Source organism: Otolemur garnettii, unplaced genomic scaffold, assembly GCF_000181295.1.
Source record: "Otolemur garnettii isolate 467f Iridium unplaced genomic scaffold, OtoGar3 scaffold00220, whole genome shotgun sequence".
In the NCBI taxonomy this organism is placed as follows: domain Eukaryota; kingdom Metazoa; phylum Chordata; class Mammalia; order Primates; family Galagidae; genus Otolemur; species Otolemur garnettii.
Window position 1 is genome coordinate 1256993 of NW_003852615.1, and position 2568 is coordinate 1259560.

At 51.9% G+C, this 2568-nt stretch overlaps 1 protein-coding gene across 1 annotated transcript in view; it reads right to left on the bottom strand.

Annotated features, from left to right (window-relative positions):
* NXPE3 (neurexophilin and PC-esterase domain family member 3) overlaps window positions 1-2171 on the bottom strand; it is a 57844-nt gene extending 55673 nt beyond the window's left edge. Inside the window, exon 1 of the mRNA XM_003801783.3 lies at window positions 2137-2171. The gene's annotated coding sequence lies outside the window, so the exon portion shown is untranslated. The remainder of the gene's footprint in view (window positions 1-2136) is intronic.
* Between the last annotated feature and the right edge of the window lie 397 nt (window positions 2172-2568).

Sequence of the window (2568 nt, forward strand, 5' to 3'; positions counted from 1 at the left end):
AAAAAAAAAAAAAAAAACCCACCATGCCAGGCTCAGCGCCTAGAGTACCAGCCACATAAACCAGAGCTAGAGAATTTAAACCCAACCTGGCCCTGCCAAACAACAATGACAATTACAACAACAACAAAATAGCCAGGTATTGTGGCAGGCGCCTGTAGTACCAGCTATTTGGGAGGCTGAAGCAAGAGAATCACTTAAGCCCAAGTTTGAGGTTGCTGTGAGCTGTGATGCCACTGCATTCTACCGAGGGCAATAACTCTGTCTCAAAAAAAAAAAAAAAATGCCAGGGCCCTGCCCAACCAATTAAATCAGAATCTGTGAGTATAGCCCCAAGAAACAGCTTTTTTTAAAAAAAAGGTCCCCAGACAGCCCAGCACAGCAGCTGATGCCTGTGATCCAAGCACTCTGGAAGGCCAAGGTAGAATATCACTTTAGCTCAGGAGTCAGAGACCAGCCTGACCAAGAGTGAGACCCCATCTCTACTAAAAATAAAAACAGTATTTTAAGATGCATCTTTTCTATTAAAAAAGAAAGAAAGAAAAGAAAAAGGAAAAATTAGCCAGTCATTGTGGCAGGCACCTATAGTTTCCTACTACTTGGGAGGCTGAGGCAGGAGGATCACTTGAACCCAGGAGTTTGAGGTTGCTGTGAGCTAGGCTGAGGCCATGGCACTCTAGTTTTGGCAACAGAGTGAAACTCTATTTAAAAAATAATAATACTCTCGGGCAGCACCTGTGGCTCAGTGGGTGGGGCGCCAGCCCCATATACTGAGGATGGCGGGTGCAAACCCAGCCCCTTCTAAACTGCAACCGAAAATAGCCGGGCGTTGTGGCCGGCGCCTGTGGTCCCAGCTACTCGGGAGGCTGAGGTAAGAGAATCGCCTAAGCCCAGGAGTTGGAGGTTGCTGTGAGACTCTTGTCTCTACAAAAATAATAATAATAATAATAATCTCCAGTTGATTATAATGTACAGCCAAGAAAGAGAATCTCCAGGACAGGGTAAGGGATGGCCTTTGTAAACTAATAATTTGATTTGTAACTTCCTTTGTTCCATCAGGACAACTCAATTCCAGGGCAATGAATGAGGAGAGCCAACCCCACTTCAGTGATCTATTTCTTCGTTTCCTTAATCAGTAACAAACAGCAAGCAGCACTTTATCATCCCCAGAGAGCTTGTGAGCATAAAAGACAAGAAAAGATGGTGCAAAACAAAGTCAAAGAAAACCAGAGGCCAAACGCTATGGAGGAATAATATGCTGCTGCCTCCATTGCGTGGAACCAGACAATTAATTATCTGAGTCTGGGAGTCTCGCCAACTTCAAACACAATCTGATGTTCCAAATGGTAATTAACCACAGTGAGGGGAGAGGCCCACCAGAGCGGTGTGATCTTTATCTTTTCCTTTAAACAATAAAAAGCAAGGAAAAATTTACAGACAACTTCACACAAATTTTTTACACATCCCACCTTCGAACCCCTCTTAACACCAGCCTGGAGGGCCTGTGATCAGGTAGAGAAGGGCGAAAGGCCAGAGTCTTCACACCACACCTTGTAAAGTCACACCGGTTTCTCCTCATACGACCTGAATCTGATGCCCCAAAAGGGCAGCTCAGGACGGTCAGAAGAGTCCAACCTGCAACAGTACCGCTAGGCAAGAGGCAGCCGGTGCCCACTGCAGCGATAACACCAGAGATAGGGGAAGGGCGAGGAGGCATCGCCAAGCGCACCGCACCAGGGTTAGAGGAGGTGCCAGGGAAAGTGGAGTCTTCAGCAGCGGCCGGGAAGTCCGGGCTCCGCCGCGCTGCGACGTAGCAGTAAGTCCAGAAAATTGAAGATGGAGATGCTCGTGCCCAATCCAGCCTTCTCCCCGCCAGGACCTGCCCCGGCAAAGGGGCCTCGGGTCCCAGGCTGCGGCAACCTGGCGCTCCAACTCTGCCTTCCCTTTCCACCACAGCCTCTCCTCCCCGGCCCTAGCGCCTCTGGCCATGACCCCCAGGGTTGTAGCTCCGCCCAGGGTTGGAGACACCGAAATCAGCGCGTGCAGAAGGCGGGGTTTCATGGCCAAGGGGCTCGCGAGAGGAACTGGGCAGTGGGTCGCACCGCCCTGCTCCGGCATATAGCCTGTGTCCCCACTCACCTCCGCGTTCCGCCGCTCTTCGGTGACGCCCGGATGGGAGGAAAATCAGATGCCTTGATCTGCGGTCGCGTCGCCAGCGCTCGCACCCGCTTCCCGGCGACGTCGCTTCACCGCCGACCCCGGCTACGATTGGTGGAGCTTGGAGGGAGGCGGGCAGAAGACATTGACTGACAGCCGCGCAGGCCGAGCGGAGCCGCGAGCCCGGTACCCGAAGTTGGCTTCTCTCTAGCCCAGCGCGGCGGGACTCCTGCGCACGACCAGACGCCGCATCTCTCGCACACCAGCCTGGGGTCTGTCGCCACTCGCGACCTAACTCCTCGCGATCAACCTCAAACCTTTTCTCTGTCAGCGAAAGTCCACAACCGCAGTCGGCCCTACTTGAGCGATCTTTCCTGTGCAATGGTTCAATTTCTTGTTCCCTGAACCGAAAAA